Here is a 21,139-nt window from a genome sequence, read left to right on the forward strand (position 1 = left end):
TAAACATATAATGTATTTTTATCCCCAGGGGTACAGGTCTGTGAATCACCAGGTTTACACACTTCACAGCACTCACGATAGCACATACCCTCCCCAATGTCCATAACCCCCTCCCCCTCTCCCAACCCCACCTCCCCCCAGCAACCCCCAGTTTGTTTTGTGAGATTAAGAGTCATTTATGGTTTGTCCCTCCCAATCCCTTGATGAATATTTTTAATTGAGTTTTTATATGTTACATATGTCATAAGCTGGAGCAGAATGTATAGCAAATACTGAGAGTATATATTATTCACTATTTCCCATTATATCTATATAGCTGAAAATACAGAGCTGTTTGTCCTTGGGCCTTATTGGATGTGGAATGCAGCAAAGTACTTTTTGGATCCAGAATGTCTGTGATTAGCTCGTAACAAGGTTGGCTTATAAGGTTGCCTTTTATTGCCCTTACTTTTCATCAAATAGAGAATGCCTATAGGTATGAACTAGCAGAAGATGAAATAGTTTCATTACTTCCAGAGACTTGAGAGTAATGTAGTTGCACACCTCCCTGTTGAGTCACAAATCTTTTCTAGTCTTGAACTCTTTGGCCAATTGTTTTTCCAGAGATATGTACTAACCAAGTGTAGGAAATATGTAGTACTTTCCAAATGGATTATTTTCTTTCTTTGGATATTGTGATTAAGGATCATGAGATGGGTGATTATTTTGCATGATCTAGTTGAGTCTAATATAATTACAAGGGTCCTTATAGGGAGACAGGATATGAAAGTTTAGTAGTAGGAGATAAGATGTCCAAAGCATGAGGTTGGAGTGATGTGAGGAAGAGGTCATGAGCTGAGGAAAGCAGGAGACCTCTAGAAGCTAAAAAAGGTAAGGAAAGGGATTCTCCTCTCAGAGCCTCTAGACCCTTGCTTGACTTTATTTAGCCCAGTGAGACTCATTTTGAATTTCTGACCGCCAGAGTTTCATGAGAATAAATATGTGTTGTTTTAAACCATTGAATTTGTGAAATTTATTACAAAGACAATAGGAAACTAATAAAGCAAGGGAGACCTGACTTACTGTAACCATGTGGTGAAGGCACTCTAGTGATACTGAAATATTTGTAATTTCAGAGTACTTTGATTTTTGCTTAAGGAAAAAATTGGCTTTTATTTTTTAGTATTAAGCAATTTCATAGTTTTATATCTTAGCTATTACCACTAGGGTTTCTAATGTCACTTTTCTTATGTTTCTGATAGTGAAATGAGAAGTAGATTGGAGCAAAAAGTTTTAATTATAAATTTCATGCAAATAATTCCATAGCTATTCTACTTTACCAAATCAGTGCTTTCCTTTTCATTGGCTGTTACCAATGTGATTGCTTATATTATTGCTTCAAAACCAAGAACTAAAATAAAATTAGTAAGAGCTAATAATTTGTGTCACTACAGGCTCATCTAAGACATATGTTTTGAGCAGATACAGGCTTCTTTCAGAGGTAAATGGATTTTAAAAACATAGTGAAAGGAATGTGTCCTTTAAGTGATTAACCATTAAGTTTCACAAATACAGTATTTCTTTTTTAAACTGATTAATGTTTAATGCACTTGTTAAGTTTCTTACTTAATTCTCAAATTGTGTCATGGGTAAGCTTTATGAAAACTGCAATGTATTAAGTAAACATCGCATCAAAGATGTTCAACATTGGTACATGAAAACATCAGTTTATAAAATGGTACACTTTTCTTCGTTTCCCTTATTTGTAGGTAAATCCTCTTTGGGTGAGACTACTTAGTGTAAGAAATAGAAAAAGGAAAATTTCTTACTTTAAATTTAATTTTTTTTTTTTTTTGAGATTTTATTTATTTGACAGAGAGAGAGATCCACACAGTGAGAGAGGGAACACAAGCCTGGGGAATGGGAGAGGGATGAGCAGGCTTCCTGCTGAGCAAGGAGCCCAATGTGGGGCTCGATCCCAGGACCCTGGGATCATGACCTGAGCCAAAGGCAGATCCTTAACAACTGGGCCACCTAGGTGCCCAAGATTTCTTATTTTTAAACACTTGGGAGCCCAAGTCATAATTTGTAACTAGAGCATTGGGGGTCTTTTTGCTAAGATTGCCGTGGATGACTGCATTGCATAGCATAAGTCTGTTGACTTGTTTGACTTGTATCAATAAAAGATTCTTTTGTTCAGCAAGCTATATTTATTCACTGCAAATAAATTAATTAGAAAATACAGATATGTGAAAATAAGACCCAATGATGTTTTCACTGTTAACACTTTGGTATAGAACTTTTCTGGCTTTTCCTGTAAATGTTTCAAGACTTTATTATTACATAGCATTACATTGAATGTCTTTTCATTCACTTAGAATTTTAATATGTAGCAGTTTTTCATTAGCTTCAGCTTAGAATCTGGAATCAGACTTTGATTCTGGACTTTTCAGCTTAACACTTACACGACCTGGTGAATAAGCATCATTTGTACAATGGAGATAAGTTACAGGATTGTTGTGAAGAGTAGATGAGGTCGTATAACACATTTAACACCAAATCTCATATACAATATCATTTACTAGTCACTATCTTTACTCAAGTGTTCCATGATATGAATGTACTGTAGGTAATGTAATACCATAACGTTGGAAAAATTTTCTCATGTTTCACGATTACATAAAAAATGCAGTATTTCAGCAACTTCTTAAATTTCAAAAAGACTTATGAAGTATGAGATTGGGAGATTGAATTGGTACTAGTTTTTCTAGTTTTCAAAGATAAGGCATAAAATTTGAAATTCCTTATAGGGAACTTCTAAACTCTTGAATACATAGCCACAGATCTGGACTACGGTTCCCATTGAGAGCACCAAAGTAGATAATTTAAGATGCTTCTATGATTCTGTGACTAGGAAGCTGTGCCCATTAGAAATGATAGCAATATATACACACATTCCAGGGTGTCTCACTATTTTAGATTAGGGAAATGTATTTATGAAGCTGAATAAAATTATTTTTAAACAAGCACCTAAGAAATTGTACTAATTGCTGCAGGGCAGTGCTTCTCAATAGGAGGTAATTTTGTGCCCCTGCCCGCCAGAGATATTTGGCAATGTTTGGAGCATTTTGGTTGTCGGCAGCTAAGGGGAGGGGATGGGGCGGCAGTTCTACTGATATCAGTGACTAGAGGCCAGGGATATTTCTTTTTCTTATAGATTTATTTATTATTGCCTATTTTTAGAGCATGCAAGCCCGGGAGGGGGGAGGTGCAGAGGGAAAGAATCTCAAGCAGACTCCCCTCTAAGCAGGGAGGGAGCCTTATGTGGGACTCAGTCTCATGATCCTGAGATCATGACCTGAGCTGAAATCAAGAGTCAGACGCTTAACCAAATGAGCCACCCAGGCCCCTTGAGGCCAGGGATTTTTTTTTTTAAGATTATTTATTTATTTATTTGACAGGCAGAGATCACAAGCAGGCATAGAGGCAGACAGAGAGAGAGGAAGGGAAGCAGGCTCCGTGCTGAGCAGAGAGCCCAACGCGGGGCTCAATCCCAGGACCCTGAGACCATGATCTGAGCCGAAGGCAGAGGGTTTAACCATCTGAGCCACCCAGGTGCCCCAAGGCCAGGGATATTTCTAAACATACTAGACAGCACCCCACAAAAAAGAATTATCCAGTCCAAAATGTCAGTGGTGCCAAAGTTAAGAAACCCTGCTGTAGGGCAGTATAGCCAAGCCAAGATTAGTTTTAGAGATAAAGGGAATAGCATGATCATATTCATAAAAACTTTATTATTGGAGCTTTGCGCAGTGGCAGTATCGTAGCCAATGAGGTTTATCCGAGGCGCGATTATTGCTAATTGAAAACTTTATTATTGGAAGTATGAAATGCCCTATAGTCTATCCTCTAATATAGATCAGGACTGTTTAAAATCAATTATTTGTGAAATAGGTACTAACTGTAAGAAACCTTTTTTTTCTTTTTTTCTTTTAAATAATGGGTCTAGGAACAAAGAATGGAAGTATGGTACTAAAGTTTTCTTAAAGTAAATATGGTTTCTATATGTTAGTTGGAGAAGCTGTTATCAAAAAATAAACTTTGACTTGTCTTACATTTCTCTTATACTCTGGTATAAGTTTTTCTGTTCCACAATTGAATTTGAAAGAATAACTTTCTGATTGTGGTTCAGAATCGAATCAAAGTGATGCCTGAAATAAGAAAGTCTACCTACCTGTCCTATATGAAACTTTACTGAATGAGAAAACATTACGTTTTCAGCATTGAATCATTTTTCTTTTTCTTTCCTTTTTTTTTAAGATTTTATTTTTTTATTTGACAGAGAGAGATCACAAGTAGGCAGAGAGAGAGGCGGGGATGGGGGTGGGGGGGTGGGGAAGCAGGCTCACTGCTGAGCAGGGAGCCTGATGTGGGGCTCGATCCCAGGACCCTGGGATCATGACCTGAGCCAAAGGCAGAGGCTTTAACCCACTGAGCCACCCAGGCACCCATTGAATCATTTTTCTTATAATTTTTTGGTTGGCTTTTGTTTTAGGTTTGTTTTACTTACTACAGAAATTTTTCAAAAATATGCAAAATAAAGACCGTAGTATAATTAACCCATGACCTCTGACATATCCACCAGCCACCTTCTGCATATGAAAATTTTGCCAAACTTGTTTTATCTTTCCTCTCCCCCAACTAGCTCTCTTCCCAGAATGATTTTAAAGCAAATCTCAGACAGGGATGCCTGGGTGGTTACCTGGTTAAGTGTTCGACTCTTGATTTCTGCCCAGGTCATGATCTCAGGGTGATGAGATTGGGCCCTGCATTGGGCTTGGGGCTGGGCATGGAGCCTGCTTAAGAGTCTCTCTATCCCTCCCTTTTTGCCCCTCCTCCCATCTCTCCCTCTCTTAAAAACAAACAATCAAGCAAAGAAAAAAATCTCAGACACATTATTCTATACATAAATACTTTGTAACTTTTTCAGTGAAGATGGAGAAGGTGTTGTCTTGAGAGTAGGTTATTGGGGAAGTAGAATTGTAGCAAGTCTTTGGACTGGTGGCTTCTTGGATATAAGTGGAAATTCCAAAGCCTTCCATATAGTTGGAGTTCTAGTAAACAGTTTTTAAATTGAAAAATCTAACATAAATGCTTGTTTGAAGCAATATTGTGATTTAATATGCCAAAGGCAATTTACTCACTTTAAAAAAATGGTTTTTATGCCATCTTTTTTTAAAAATTTTTTTGAAGATTTTATTTATTTATTTGAGAGAGAATGAGTGAGCGAGAGCATGAGAGAGGAGAAGGTCAGAGGGAGAAGCAGACTCCCCAAGGAGCTGGGAGCCCGATGTGGGACTCCATCCTGGAAGTCTGGGATCATAACCTGAGCCAAAGGCAGTCGCTCAACCAACTGAGCCACCCAGGCACCCTTTTATGCCATCTTTAATTTTAGCATTGGCTTTAATCACAGCCTGGCCCCCACTGATGCTCTTCTCCCTCCTCCCGATATTTTACTAATCCATATCTTTTCTTTTGGCCCTTTCCCAAGTATATTCATGATACCTGACTCTTGAAAGTCTGTAACTGCTTTTGTTCTTCTCCTAAATATTTGGAATTTTAAAACTCTTAAAGCTAAAGAAATGGATTTTAAGCAAGGGAGTGACATGAAAAGACGAGCATTTTAGAAAGATAATTTTGGTTATGTTGTGGAGAATAGATAGTAGGCAGGGAGAATAGAATTGGTGCAGTCCAAACTTGGAGATACAGAAACAGATGGATTTAACAGCTATTTGAGAGATAGAATCCACAGTCTTTGGTAACTGAATGAAGGAAGGAAGGTGGGAGGAAGGAGTTAAGAACGATGGCCAAGTTTATAATTTTGACAACTAAATGATAGTGCCATTTTCTGAGAGAATGAATACAAGGGATAAAGCAAGTTTGTTGGAGAAATACACTTCTCTTTGATTTCCTATTTTGGTGAGTGGCGTGGGGGAAGAATCGTCTCTTGACTCTCAACATGGTGTTCTAGTGAAACAAGTATTGTTTTACTTGAGTAGTACTGTGATTTCATTCATACTTTTAAACTAGTTTATGAAAAGAAAATCTTTTGGGTTTCTTGTACTCCCAGTTCTTCATGGCAGGCACATTTTGTGTAATCATTATCTAGACCAGGATTTACTTCCTGACACTTACTTGCCAGAGGTATTAGACAAGATGCCTTAAAAGAAATAACAGTTGGGCACATGTTATAATGGAATCCTTGAATCTCCCATCTACTCTCTACTTGGATGTCTGTTAGAACTTAGAGTTGACTAGATGTTTGATTTCCTTTGGTGGCAGAAGACCAAGTCCTGAGGGAAAATGTCTTTAGATTTTCCTTGTTCCATGAACCCTTAAGTTTACTTTTTTAGAAAGAATACTGTTTCATCATGGAATTGCCAGTGCATGGTGACAGGTCAGTGTATAGTACAGGTATTCAGAAACTTCCAAAAGTGATATTTATTAAGGTTTCATTTATTCACTAGTTAAAATAGATTTCTTTCTTTCTTTCTTTTTCTTTTTTGTTTATTCTTTAACTATTTGATAAATACTTAAATTCACATGGTTAACGTTTAAAGACGTTTGGCACCTAAGAAATTTAGGCATGTAAATCACTAATTTCTGTATTGTCAAAAAAGAACATTTCAACCATCTTTACTGCTTCTGATTTATATATTTTATGTATATTTATATTTATTTACCAGAGTAGTTGGTAATCAAGTCATCAATAGGTTTGCCATGCTTATCATTTGAATCAGGTGAGTCCCAAGAAAGGGCTAGTATACCAGTTGAAGCTGAGCCCATTTGTTTCATGTGAGCTTCTATGATGGAAGTATCCTGAGAGTGTCTCAGAGTAAAAGCTGGAGCCAGTGTCATTTGGGAAGGGTGTATCTCATCTTTGGATAATCCTCGGCTATTCCAAAGCTGTAAGAGTAGACCATTCCCATATGTATATTTGCCATCACATTGTGGATTTCTGTACCAACTGTAATAAAATACATGTAAGTAATAATTCAGAGGTGGCCATTCTTCCAGGTAAGGTTCAGAGGCTTTGAAAGTTTTCATTAGTGATTTCAACACTTACTAAATTATTGGTATTTGTTTCAAGGAGTGGTACTATGATTGTGTTGTTTAGGGATATGAGAGAACATATCAAAAAGATCAGTTCAGAGTGGTTACCTGAGGGAGTTGGAAAAGAAGTGAGGTGACTGTGTTGGGGGTGAGGAGTGGAAGTTAGGGGTAGGAGTAGCTGTCATGGGTTGCTATTTTTGTAATCAGTTTACAGGTTAAAGTTCCAAATTAATATGGATGTATAATAGATGAAAAATAAAAATTAAAAGGATAAATTTGTATGTGAATACTCATCAGATATAGTGAGGACCATTAACATACCTAGTCATCAATGGAACATCTGTTTCAGATGTATCTTTGTAATGTAAGTAACTATGGAATTAATAAAAGAGGTGTAAGCAGGGTGGCTTAAGTGGCTCAGTCAGTTTAGTGTCTGATTTCAGCTCGGGTCATGATCCTGGAGTCCTGGGATCGAGTCCCGCATTGGGCTTCTTGCTTGACAAGGAGTCTGCTTCTCCCTGTCCTTCTGCCCTTCCACCCCACTCATGCGTGTGCTCTCTCGCTCTCTCAAATAAATAAAAATAAAATCTTAAAAGAAAAAAAAGACCCTAAGAGGTGTAAGATTTATACACTGAGAACTTATTGAAAGAAAGTAAGCCTAAACAAATGGAAAAACATCCCATGTTCATGGGTCAGAAGACATTGTTAAGGTGGCAATAGTTGTAAATTGATCTATAGCTTCATCATAATCTCTATCAAGATCTCTGCTGCTTTTTTTCCCTATATAAATTGACAGGCTGACCCTAAAATTCATATGGGAATTCAAGTAACCCAGAATAATTGAAATAATCTTGAAAAAGGAAGCAAAGTTGGAGGACTCATGTTTACTGATTTCAAAACTTACTACAAAGCAATAGTAAGAGAAATAGTGTGAACTGGCATAAGGATAGACAATTTAATTGAGTTGAGAATCCAGAAATAAATGCTTATATTTACAGTTAACAGAGTTTTGATAAGGATGCCAAGACAGTTCAATAGGAGAAAGAAGAATCTGTCCAACAAATGATGCTAGAATATACATGGCAAAAGAATGAAGTTGGATCCTTACCTCACAACATAGGAAACAAATTAACTCAAAATGAATGAAGGACCTAAATTTAAGAGCTAAAGCAATAAAACTTAGAAGAAAACATGGATGTAAGTCTTCATGGTCTTGGATTAGGCAAATTATCTTTTAGATACGATACCAGATGCACAAGTGACAAAAAAATATGTAATTGGACTTCATCAAAATTTAAGATTTCTTTGCTGCAAAATGATATCAATAGGCAAGTGAGAAAATAACCCACAGAATGAAAGTATTTGCAAATCATATCTTTGATAAAGGACTTGCCTCAAATATGTTAAAAGCAAACTTTAACAACTCAGTAATAAAAAACCAAACCTCATTTAAAAATGGGCAAAGGAGGGTACCTAGGTGGCTTAGTCATTAAGCATCTGCCATCAGCTCAGGTCACAATCCAGGCTAGGATCAACCCTACATTGGACTCCCTGCTCCGTAGGGAGCTTGCATCTCCCTCTCCTTCTGCTTTTTCCTGTCCCTCTGCTCTCCATGTATGTGTTATCTCACTCTCTCTGTCACATACATAAATAAAATCTTTATTTAAAAAAATGGACAAAGAATTTGAATAGACATTTCGGCAGAGGAGATGTATGAGTAGCCAATAAACTCGTGAGAAGGTGTTCAACTTCACCATTTCTTAGGAAATGCAAATTAAAACCACAAAGAGATACCGTTTCTTATCCCCTGCTATGGCAACAACAACAGTAATAGAAAATAACAAGTTTTGGTGAGGATGTGGAGAAATTGGGATCTTCATATATTTCTGGTGGGAATGTGAAATGTACAGCCACTTTGGAAAACAGCGTGGCAGTGTCTGAACGTGTTTGACATGGATTTCTCATATGACCCAGCAATTTCACTTCTAGGTGTATACCAGAGAGAAATGAAAGCATATATCCTCCCCAAAACCTGTACAGTGTTTATAGCAGCATTATTCATAATAGCCCAAAAGTGGAAATAACTCACATGTTTATCAGCTGATGAATGGATAAACAGAAAGTGATAAGGAATAAAGTACTGATATATGCTGTAACATGGATGAACTTTGCATATATGTTAATTGAAAGAAGCTAGTCACAAAAGGCTGCATATTGTTTGATTCTGTTTTTATGAAATGTCCAGAATAGGCAATCCATAGGGACAGAAAGTAGGTCAGTTGTTGCCAGGGGCTGGGTGAAGGGAGCGGGGAGAGAATATTAATGGGCATGAAGTTTCTTTTTGGAATGACAAATATTTCTAGAATTAGACAGTGATGATAGGTGTAGAACTTTGTGAATAGACCACTGAATTGTGAAAGGTGAATTTTATGGTATGTGAATTGTATCTCAAAATTATTAAAAAAAAAAAAACACTGTAGAAGGAGGAAATGGAAAACAAAGTCCGCTGGGGTTTAAAAGCAATTTTCTAAGATATTGTTTGGCAGATACTTGCGTGTGTGTGTGTGTGTGTGTGTGTGTGAGTATTTTGTATGAATTGGAAAGAGCGTAGGAAAGATGCATTTGTCTCCACTCGTTAAAACAAATTTACCACAGTCTCTTATGATAACAGGAGCATGATGCCTGTTTGACTTAGATGGAAAGCCACAACGAGCTTCACTCCTTCCCCTTCCAACCCTCCTATCATCTGGAAAGGTCTAGCAAAAACAAACAAAACTCCTGAAATAGTGATACCTGAGTTTTACCATGTCACCTGCTTTCTCGTTTTCTCCTGTTAATACTTTCTTCACACTCACAGGCTTATTGTGAAAATCAGATGCAGTTTTAGACAGGAAAAGCTCTTAAAAATTAACATTATGAGGGTGCCCGGCTGGTTCAATTCGCAGAACATGCAACTCTCGATCTTGGGGTCATGAGTTCAGTCCCCATGGTGGGCATAGAGATTACGTAAAAAAAAAAAACAAAAAATTCTACAAATGTAATTTAACATGTATTTGTGTTGATTTGGTGACATTGTAATGCCCATTTAATTGATCTGACTGACATATAGAGACAATAATTCAATGAATAATTTATTCATCCATTTCTGGATATTTTTGCCATTTTAGTATAAGGATTGAACATTTGAGTGAGATTAAGGGGGATGGTATCCATGGAGGGAATGATAAGATTTGAAGTAGAATTTGGTATTTTGTTATTTGTAATCAGGAAGATGAATTGAATTTGTCAGGCAAGAATTTTGGAAATAAGAAATTGTTGAGGCTGAGGTTACTTGGAGCCTATAGGGACTTCTTATATCCTTAGCATGGACTGCAAGAATTTTCCCCCGTGACTTACTTTGTCTGTGACACTTTGCTTTCTCATATAGCTGCCTCAGTTTCTTAGATTTATTAGTTTTAAATGAATCGTGGGGTTACATTCAACTGAAGGCTAGCTAGGTTATAGGTGGTAAGGATTCCCAAAGGCAAAATATACGTAAAGTATACTGTGAGTGAGACATTATTCATTCTACTGTGGTTAAAACAAGGCTTTGGGGGGTTAGGTATTTGTGCCTGTTTTCAGAAACAGATGGTTGTGTGGTTGTACATAAGCAAATGTTTTGTTCTCCTGAGAATCAGTTGAGCCTTAAGTGTGGAAGCTTAACCTGAGCTAACTGACTGGGTGAAGAGTGAGAGTGCCAAGTTGCTTAGTTCTCAGACATACTTCAGAAAAAGGGATACCTACTTTCAGTCAGTTCTCTCTTTTTTTCCCCTCCTCTTCCCTTTGTTGCTGTTACATATTTAAGGTCTTTGTGGCCAGCCAAAGGGTTGATGATCCCGGATCACTATTTTAGTGACAAGATCTGTAGATGATCCAAATGGTCAGTTTAACAATGAGGACATTGTGATTTGTAGTCATGCTTAGGCTAAAAAAAGGGGGAACTCCTTTTCACTCACATCAAATATTTTGGTGACTTCTATAAAGGAAACCAGTAAGTGCTGCCAGGATTGTAGACTTCTCTCTACAGGCATGATTCTTCTCATTTCTTTCTGGAACCTTCCTTCACCATTGGTGATTCCACAGTCTTACTCTAACCACACATTTGGTTGGGAAGAACCTCAGAATTGACAGTGTAAAAGAATGCTATATCGGGACGCCTGGGTGGCTCAGTTGGTTGGTCGGCTGCCTTCAGCTCAGGTCATGATCCCGGCATCCTCGGATCGAGTCCCACATCGGCCTCCTTGCTTGGCAGGGAGCCTCCTTCTCCCTCTGCCTCTGCTGTCACTCTGCTTGTCTGTGCTCTCTCTCTCTCTGCCAAATAAATAAATAAAATCTTAAAAAAAAAAAAAAAAACGAATGCTATATCCTTTTTCAATCTGCCTGAAATTTCCTTTGTGAAGTGGTTTAGAGGTGTAGCAGTACTCGAGCTGGTCCATTTCCACTTGTAGCGTGCCTGGTGCATTCTCACCTTTACACCATATGTATTCCTAAATTCATACTCTTACAAATGCTCTCTTGTACTTTTTCATTTATCTAAATTCTGCCCATTTTTTTTAAAGTCCAACTGAATTTCTACTTCTTCTGAGGAACTCGTTTTAACTTTGTTGTGTGTTTGTAAAAAAATATTCTATTTATTTATCTCTCTCTCAAGAGAGAGTGCACAAGCAGGGGGAACAGGCAGAGGGAGAAGCAGGCTCTTTGCTGAGCAAGGAGCCCAGTGTGGAACTGGATCCCAGGACCCTGGGATCATAACCAGAGTCAAAGGCAGACACTTAACTGACCCAGGCATCCCTAACTTGTTTTCTTATTTAAATTTACAAGGATGTGTGTCTAGTTTCCTTTACTAGTTTGTAAGTTCTTATAAGACTCTTTTTTTTTTTTAAAGATTTTATTTATTTATTTGACAGAGAGAGATCACAAGTAGGCAGAGAGGCAGGCAGAGAGAGAGAGGAGGAAGCAGGCTCCCGCTGAGCAGAGAGCCGGATGCGGGGCTCGATCCCAGAACCCTGGGATCATGACCCGAGCCGAAGGCAGAGGCTTTAACCCACTGAGCCACCCAGGCACCCCATAAGACTCTTGCATTATTTGTGTTTGGCTGGTAGTTAGCAAGGCCGGGAATAACAGAGGTAGTTGTGTCTCTAGTGTAACTATGTAACCATGAGCCAACATCCCGCAGTAGTGTACAAGGGACTGGCCTTTAAACTTTAAAGGAAACAAAATAAATGAATCCAGGGAATTTAGAAATACTTGTGACTGGTGGTGTTTCTCAATGGACCTTCCTTCCACTAAGGCAAACCAGAGCAATTTGCAGTCTATAGTTCTACAGGAAAGTGTGAAAGGAGTTCCCAGCCATAAAAAAGGAACTCAGTTGGTTTGAAAGTTTTGCTGAATGCACTTAAAGCATAATCAATATCTACCCTAAGTACTTCACTGAGTGGTTTAAATGAAACCATTGCATTGCACGTGCTCCACCTTGGCTAGAGAATGTCAATGTTTAGATTGTTTTGAAGTTGGATTTTATTACCTGGAATAGGTACATCATCTGGGAACACTGTAGGTAAAGCTGCCAGATATTTTGAAGGATACCTTCAATTCCTTCCCATTCCTTCACCCCCATCCTCATGTCCAAAATAAGTAGTGATGCTGTTTATTTTAGAATATCATTTAGGACAAAGATATGGTAAAAAATAAACTAGTAGTTCCTTGAAGGGATGTGATTTGGACTCAGACAAGGAATTGCCATATGCCACTCCTTTGGGCCTGTCTTTGGCATCTGAGAGGCGTTGCATATACTGTGTGAACCCTTTCTTTAGAAGAGCTTGCTTAGTGAGGCAGTGTTGGGATTTCTAGCCCAATTTCCTTTTGAGGAAAAATATGCCAAGTTAAACATTGTAGGATGAAAGATAGGCTTTTTGGGGGGAAGCTGTTGGATCCAAAGTGTTCCATACAGTAAATACTGTTTACTTTCTTAAAGGAAGGGAGAGGGCAGAGATCATGACAAGAAAAATAAAAGTGGAGTGAGGCGGAGATGAAAATGTGAGAAATCTCTAAAATCAGATGCATGTGGGAAGGATCTTCCCCATGATTAGCTCCAGACATTTTTTTAAGGTAGTATTGTTTCTTTCTTTCATTTGTTCGTTCATTCCTTCCTTCTAAAGAAAAAAAAATTTTTTTTTTACTTTGTCTTCGATTCTTTAGTTTCAAAAACAGGTTAAGGAGAAGCTTATCATGAAGTCTAGTGCCACAGGCATTATTGAAATTCACCAGCACCCAAAAGTCAATATCCAATTACTGTACCTTTTTGGCTGTTCACATAATTAACCCTGCTGCTTGATCCAAAGGAAGCCAGAGGAAGATAGGGTACCACTGGCTCCTGTATCTCCTAGCTTAATCTTTCATGTCATGCTGTGAGGTTGAAGAGCCCATTACCTGGATCTGCTGAGGGGTTAGCATTTTCCTTCTATTCCTTCTTGAAAACCTATGCAAAGACTGTGTACATTTAGTTGTAGGAGAAGTTAAAGAATAGATTTAAGTATGCTTGCTGCTTAGTGGCATATCCAAGAAGGACAGAAAGTCCTACAAAGCAGCTGTCAGTGGGGATTAGATCTCTGGATGTCCTTGTCTGTCAGAAGAGTCCTCTGTGCACCCAGAAGCTTCTGTAAATGTTAATGTGGCACTGTGCAGGGAGACAAGGGAGCCTTCTCCTTTCAGTGCATGATGCTGGGGAAAGCCTGTCCCTAAGTAGGCGTGGGTGTGTTTGTGAGGGCCAAGGTGCACTCTGCCTCTGGCTGAAGTATATTGCATAGCAGCTTTGCTTTTTTATGGGCATGCTGTGGGGGAATTCCTCCTACACAGCAAATTTGGGGAAATTCCTAATGCTGTGGTATTTTCAGCTCTAAAATGACCGTGCATTTGTTAGAGTGGAGAGCAAAAAACACCTAGGCAATGGTATTAAAAGCTGAATCAAGTGTGTCATAGTGTTTATGTCTTTTACTTGCTTGATAGAGCTGTTCAGGCAGAATCTTGCTGTTGTCAACAACGTTGGGATTCCACATAGTCCAGGGATTGCTCTCCGTTTACCTAGGGCTTTCTTGGATATTTAGCATGCAGATACAGTTTCATGATCCAGCAGGAGAATCTCCCCCCAATTTCCCCATATACCAGTCAGCCAAGCAAATGGTAGCGACGGCTGCTCCAGACAGACCTGGCAGTGCTGGTGCCGATTTCTAATCACCTTGCTGTCTCTGCAGCAAGGTTAGCGGTGGTGTATTTACTGAAGCCACAACTTTCTTTTCCTCCTCTCCCTGCCTCTCCTCACCTCCCCTCCTGCCACTTCCATCCCCAAACATTCTGTGATTGTCACGGTTGGTGGCAGATTAAGGGAACAGGATATAAAATAGCCAAATATATATTCTGGGAGGTCATCCTGGCTGAGTAGGCGTTTATCTGACAGATTGAAATGAGCTGCTTTCGTGCGTTGGCGTGTAGTCCAGAACTGCAGTTTTATCCATTTTTCAATGTTTCTGTAAAGTTATCTTCTTGGCTCATTTTATGTAAGTAAGGGCTCTCTTTATCTCTGACCACTGTCTGTAGAAAGACTTTACAAGGGCAGCAGTTTTCACCTTGGTTTAATTAGTAAGAAAAGCATTATAATATGTATGTAGCCCCTTCTGTCAATCCAGAGTTAGTTCTATAGCTTAGCACCTCCTAGTTCACAGGTATTTATTGTGTATATATATTATGGAATGTATTGAGCACTTCACAAATTCTAAAAAAGAATAGTAGATGGATTCCAAGGTGTGTGTTACCAGTTTGAGGAGATGAAAATTGTCCATTGAACAGTAAGTGAAGTGAATGAAGACTGTATTAAATAAGGTATTAATGCTATGCAGTAAAAGTTCAAGAATAAAATGATACGTAACAGACTGATCTGCCATAGAGATCTTTTCATAAGACATGAGATTGTTGTTCAGAGATGTCACCCAGATAATTAATGTAGTTCTGAATAGCTGTTTGTCGAATTCTGACTAGTTGTTTTTTGTTTTTTAATATATAGGTTCTCAGTGTTGTATTTGAACACATCAGCGTGGAGTGAGCAACTGCTGTTTTTTGCCGTGTAAAAATGAGTCATGTATAGTAGAAAGAAATGAGCTTTTAGAATCAGAAACATCTGATTTCAAATCCTAGCTGTGCTGATTCTTGGCTCTGTATCCTCCTTGAACCTCAGTTTGCTCATTGGAAGCATTAGAATAATAGTTAATAACTCACAGATTTGTTGGGATTAGATTATTTTGAAACACATAAATGTTTCCCCAGTTCTCATACTAAATTCAGTCCTCCTGGAAACAAGCCGTCATTGGTAGAATATGTGTTTTTGAAGCTTTAGGTATTTCTTACAGGACTTGTTCTTATGCAAACCACCACATTTGTGCTTTCCTACCTCTCGTAAGTCATCTTGAACTTCAAATAGCAAAAGAGTAAAGAAAACTTATATAGAGGGGGAGATTTCTTAAGGACCATATTTTAATCTCAAGCTTAAGGGATAAACTTTCATCAGCTTAATAATGTAATATAAAATGATTTTAATATTAGGCTAAACAAAACATAATTTAAAAGACAAACCTGCTGCCCCTTGCACCTTATAAAATAGCATATCCTGCTAGACCCGGGTGAGAGCCCACCTCCAAGAAGCCTTCTGTAGCCACTCCTGGCCACAATAATCTTGACTCATTGAAAATTCAATTTCTTTTGGTTATTTAAATTTCATTGGGTTTACCTCTCATTTGGCACTTGAGGATTATTATAAACCAGTGTATGTTCGTTTTTTAAAGAAAGATTTTATTTATTTATTTGACAGAGATCACAAGTAGGCAGGGAGACAGGCAGAGAGAGAGGAGGAAGCAGGCTCCCCGCTGAGCAGAGAGCTTGATGTGGGGCTCCATCCCAGGACCCTGAGATCATGACCTGAGCTGAAGGCAGAGGCTTTAACCCACTGAGCCACCCAGGCACCCCCATACACCTTGTCTTACTCTTTATTTTCTTCACAGAACCTTGTTGTTGCTTTATACATAATAGGCTCTGAGTAGATACCTTTTACTTGAGGAAAATGATATGGATTCTATTCTGTATTCCAGTCTGTGGAGGGAATTCTGTCCCCTTCATTCAATAAGTATCTAGCCATTACCCAAACAAGTAGTTATTGACTTTGGGTGTATGACTTGAGCTAGTTAAAAAAACTCAATGACTAATATAATACTGAAATGATAAGATTGTAGGGGAAACACAGGTAGTAGTCTGTATAAATAGTTGCACACACAATCTAGTAATGAGTAAGGTTCAGCTAGTACATTCTATGTGGAAATTGTACACCACACCCACATTGCTAAGGGATGGGTAAGGAAGATGTATTTAAAAAATTATTTTATATTTTGCCTTGTCACCTAGTAACACATCATTAGTTACAGGCTCATGATAATGTGCTTGCTTGCTAGTCTACAGCATCCCCCTTTTTGAATAGCTACTGCCATGGACATGGTGGTTTGTTGGAATAAACCTCATATTTGCTAAGTAGGGTCTAAAGATAGTAGGTAGGGGTTGGGTATGTCTGAATCCCTTCCTCTAATGACAGTCTACGATGGGGTGTCATATCTTAGAGTCAGTTTGGCTATTTTCCTGACTCTCCTAAGTCTTGTTATCTTCCCTAAGTGAAAAAAATAAGACTGTGCTTAGGGTCCTTGACTCCTGTAACTGGTTCATTTGTACCTCTCTAGAATGATTACTGTGTCTACTCTTTGAGTCTTGTAAGAGTTGAGTTTGAGGTATTAGATGAGTAAAAATTAGAGAACAGGTTTGTAACTTCTTTTCTTTGGGTTCTCCCATTGACTGTTTCTGAGTTCATCTGTGCTCAGGTACAGTCTAGGGATCAGAACCTACCACTGTCAAATGAACAAATTGATAATTGGGTGAGGTGATGAGTTCTAAAAATGGGATTGAATGGCTGGAAATTTTGGAAATGGTTAAGGTACCTAAGAGAGTATTCTTAGCACAATAGGTAGTAAGATATTTTAGATTTAAATAATATTATGTAATCAAGTTTTGTTATTGGGAGGATGAGTACCAGTTAATAGCTAATAGAATCAAGTGGGGGCATTTTGAGTGATTACTTTTGCATATTAGCTATAATACAGCCTTTGTCAAATGTCTGTAGCTTTTCTGATGTGTTTAGAACCACATTAGCTTTAGCTTCATGTCAAGTAAGCGTAGGAGCTTATAAGAATTTATAATGCTAGCTTTGTGTCATTTTATAGTCTAATCATCTTGTTTTGAGCTTTCTCTCTGATTTTGTTTTATGGGAGAAACTTTCGTTTTCATTCTGCATCCAGATGAAGTAAGATTAAATCAGATTTGACACACTGAATTAGATCTTCCTCTTATCCCTTCCCTCAAAAGTAAGGTTGGTGAAGTTTATCTCCAGGATTTCTAGCTTTCCCATTCTGTTTCCATTAACCCTTGTTGAGTTCTGTTCCCTCATATTTCTCCATCAAGTTTGCACACAAGAAAAAGACTATTAGTACAATAATCCTTGTAACACTTCTAGGCTTTTGAAATTAGGTTCATATTTCTAATCATAGTACAAAAGTAGTTGTCCTCTTTTTTTTTTTTTAAGATTTTTATTTATTTATTTGACAGACAGAGATCACAAGCAGGCAGAGGCAGACAGAGAGAGAGAGAGAGGGAGAAGCAGGCTTCCCGCTGAGCAGAGAGCCCGATGCGGGGCTCGATCCCAGGACCCTGAGATCATGACCTGAGCCGAAGGCAGAGGCTTTAACCCACTGAGCCACCCAGGCGCCCCTAGTTGTCCTCTTTTAAAGGCATTTCAGACTTTATCAAGCCACGTAAATAACATAAGAAACTGTGGAGCACTAGAAAAGAAATTGGAAAAATGCCTAGCATGATCAGAGATCCTCAAAAAACTGTTCCTATTCTTAATACATGGCCCACCAGTTGTTTCTGGTTACACATTTGTGATACATTTACTAGCTTTGGTTCTGGTTTGGTCAGTGGTTCGATTCAGGAGACTTTGTGAGAACCTGTTCTGTGCCATGCATTGTCATAGGCCACTTAAACTGTAGACATAGACTTCAGAATTCTGAACTCTGAGTCTTTCTTAACCCTGCAGCATTGTAGTCCTGATACTAGCTAGTATTTTGGTTTAGTTCTAGGATGTCTTTCATGTTGCAAAATTCAGCAAAGAAGGTGGGGCACGGGAGACATTCCCTTAATCTGTATTAAGTGAATGCTGGCTTTTTCTATAGAAAGAGAAGAGAAATAACTTTTAGGCCAATTCTAGACTTTTTATAGTCTATATAGTCTCTATATACTATAGTTTATAATGGTTTCTTATCCTCATTCTTCCATCCCTAGTTAAGGGAGTGGGCAAGCTACAGGGGAAGTTATATGTATTATATACCTCAGAAGCCTCAACAAACACGAAGATTGTTAACTTAATGAAAAACTGAGATGAATCATGTTCTCCTTTTAGAAATTGCGGTATTAGAAAGAAAATTCTGCAAGATCATTCTGATGTGTTTCGGTTTTTGAGTTCTATTATTTTGGAGAGGAATGGAGATAAAGGTATAATAAGCATGGAGTTGAAATATACATCACCTGTTGGGTTGAATCTCTTTTTGCTTGATGAAATAACCCTGGACATTCTTGGGATTCCCTGATGTTTATTTATTTATAGTTTTCTATCTAGGGAAGGCTGTGGCTACGTAATAAAAGCTACTGGGTGTGCTATATGCTACTATGCTCAGAGAGCTCTGATTGCAGTAGCACTTTTATGAATAACAGCACTTCAATTGAAATGCAGTCTCCTAGGATCTCAAATCCAGTATATATTTTAAATCATAATAGTGCTTTTCATTTTGATTATAGAGAAATAAGAAACAAAGAAATACATTGTGGTCTGACAAAGATAGAAATTTTGGAGGCATTTCAAAATCTTGAAAGCCTTGCTCTGTTGGTATATACTTAGTGAATATTCTTGAGAGTGATTGATTGTCCCCGGAAGAATAGTGTTCCTATGATATGTAGACTTGACCGTCTATGCCGGTTCAAGGGAGAGTTGCAAGCATATATTAAGATTTTACATGAAACGATCTCCTCATTATTGAGAGGTAAGAAGTGGAAGCACATTTTGTCTTTGTTGTCCTACCTTATTCCTAATGGTTTCAAATTAGTGATGGGTCTTATGTCTTTCAAGTTCTTTTATATTACAAAATGACTATAATGTTTAAAATCAAATTTAAGTCTATAAAGTTCAGCTGCTGCCTGACCATCTCTTAATGTAGCTTATTACAAAATGGACAAAAGAGGATTTTAACTTAATGTCATGTATGGGCTGCAAACCATAATCATTAGTATTTATTATTTTCACTCCTTTCTGTTTTATTACTCTCTTTACCATCCCTATCTATACCCCTAGTCTAGGAGAAGGATGTCAGAGTTATACTAGTCCTTGGATGGCTCCTTTTTAGAGATTGTTTTTCTTTTTAAAAACAATGCTGAATAGGGGCACCTGCGTGGCTCAGTGGATTAGGCCACTGCCTTCGGCTCGGGTCATGATCTCAGGGTCCTGGGATCGAGCCCCACATCAGGCTCTCTGCTCCGCAGGGAGCCTGCTTCCTCCTCTCTCTCTGCCTGCCTCTCTGCCTACTTGTGATCTCTCTCTGTGTCAAATAAATAAATAAAATCTTTAAAAACAAAAAACAAAAAACAATGCTGAATAAACCTGGCGATTCACATACCTGTACCCCTGGGGCTAATAATACATTATATGTTAATAAAAAATTAAAAATTAAAAAAAAACAGTGCGAAAAAGCTAGAATTTTTCTGTCTTTCTCGTTCTTAGAAGTTTCTGCTTTAATTATATTGCATATTTAGATATAGGATAATTTATTTTTATTTTTGTCAGGAAGCCTTTCAGCCAGTATGCTTTCCTGTAATTAAAATGCCATGAATCACTAAATGCAGCTAATCTGAGTAATTACTATTTGAGTGCAGGTATATTAGTTGTAGTGGCACATTTATGTAAGAATATGAAATTATATAAGATTCAATTTTTCTCCTTCTGAACATGTTCTCTTTTTCGTAGGAAATTCTTTTTAAATGCCAAAAAACAATAAACATTTTTAAATTAACGCTATCCAGAAGAGAATCGTGCTTCAGTTCCCTTTATCAAAAGGAGCTGAATGTGTAGTAAAGAGTGGGGCCTTTGAAGTCAAGTTGAATCCTGGCTCTGCCACTTCCTAGCTGTGTGACCTTGGATAAAGTCACTCGGTACCTCTCTGTGTTTATGAGACTAATGATAATATCTCCTTAGGAGTTTCTTTCTTTTGAAGACTAAATGACATCAATGCTTGTGAGGTGTAATGTGTTACATGGCTAGTGCCCAGTAGATGTTGGGGGCACTGATGATTATGCCCGTTTCCAAGGTTTACTGCAGTAATACAGTTGATCCTTGAGCAGCATGGGTTTGAACCACTCGGGTACACTTTGTATGTGGACTTTTTTTTCATAGTACAGTACTGTAAATGTATTTTCTCTTCCTTATAATTTTCTTCAAAACATCTTTTCTTTAGCTTTATTTTCAGAATACAGCATGTAATACATGTAAATATATTAATTGACTGTTTATATTATTAGTAAGGTTTCCAGTCATCAGCAGGCTATTAGTAAAGTTTTAGGGGAGTCAAAATTATACAGAGATTTCCTACTGTGAGGGAGATTGGCACCCCTAACCCCTGCATTGTTCAAGGGGCAGCTGTATAGCTAGGAATTTAGAAATAAGAATCATTACAGAGGTGAGGCAGAGCCTGCCTCAGAACTTCGCTAGGGCAAAATGAAGCAACAGATAGGAAGCCAGATGTTGAAACCACTCAAAAAGGGAGAAACTAGCAAAAGGAAAAACTATGGTAGTCTGAAAACTGGATTTGCCTCTTGGTGG

The 21,139-nt window shown here is 38.0% G+C and overlaps 1 protein-coding gene and 1 non-coding gene across 2 annotated transcripts in view; both read left to right on the forward strand.

The window, feature by feature from the left end:
* The window catches only part of MCU (mitochondrial calcium uniporter), a 205,045-nt gene that overhangs the window by 83,607 nt on the left and 100,299 nt on the right, over nt 1–21,139 (forward strand). The window lies entirely within an intron of this gene.
* On the forward strand, nt 3,781–3,926 carry LOC123955812. The gene has a single exon (XR_006821372.1). It is a non-coding gene; the product is annotated as a U4 spliceosomal RNA (small nuclear RNA).

The sequence above is a fragment of the Meles meles genome, chromosome 13 (assembly GCF_922984935.1).
Source record: "Meles meles chromosome 13, mMelMel3.1 paternal haplotype, whole genome shotgun sequence".
Taxonomy (NCBI): domain Eukaryota; kingdom Metazoa; phylum Chordata; class Mammalia; order Carnivora; family Mustelidae; genus Meles; species Meles meles.